Source organism: Pteropus vampyrus, unplaced genomic scaffold (genome assembly GCF_000151845.1).
Source record: "Pteropus vampyrus isolate Shadow unplaced genomic scaffold, Pvam_2.0 Scaffold246, whole genome shotgun sequence".
Classification (NCBI taxonomy): Eukaryota; Metazoa; Chordata; class Mammalia; order Chiroptera; family Pteropodidae; genus Pteropus; species Pteropus vampyrus.
Window position 1 is genome coordinate 856,872 of NW_011889027.1, and position 564 is coordinate 857,435.

Below are 564 nucleotides of genomic sequence, written 5' to 3' on the forward strand. Positions count from 1 at the left end.
CGGGAGGGGGCGGGGACCAGAAGCTTCTCCCAGGCTGCCAGGGAGCTGCGGCTGCGGTGGTCCCTTGCCTTGGAGGAGGCATGAAGTCACGGTGTGCGTGTGCGCATGCATGTTCACGTGTGCACACATGGCAAGCACACATGTTCACATCCACGTTGTGCACTGTGGGGCGGCAGAGAAGGCACGAGGGGGCATTTAAACACTGCCAGCCGTTTAGAGTCCTTGCAGGTGTTCTGTGGTGCCCGTGCCTGCCTCGGCCTTGACATAGGACGACTACTCTAGGCACGTCCACGTGCCGTGGTCCCCAGGGTGCTGTGACCCAGGCCCGGACTCCTGTCACATGAGTCTGTACACAGCTGGAGCTGAAGAGCCTGCCAGTGCCGGTCCCCAGCCGTCGGCAGGACGCAGTGCGTAGACTCATTCATTCATTCAGCACAGATTCTCCAAGCGTGACATCCTGCGTGTCCCCGTCTCTGGACTGTGGGGGGCGCCAGGTGAAGTGCAAGAGGGGGCCATGGTTCTGTGTAAGAGGGCGGGAAAGAGCCAGAGGTCGCCCAACGGCCA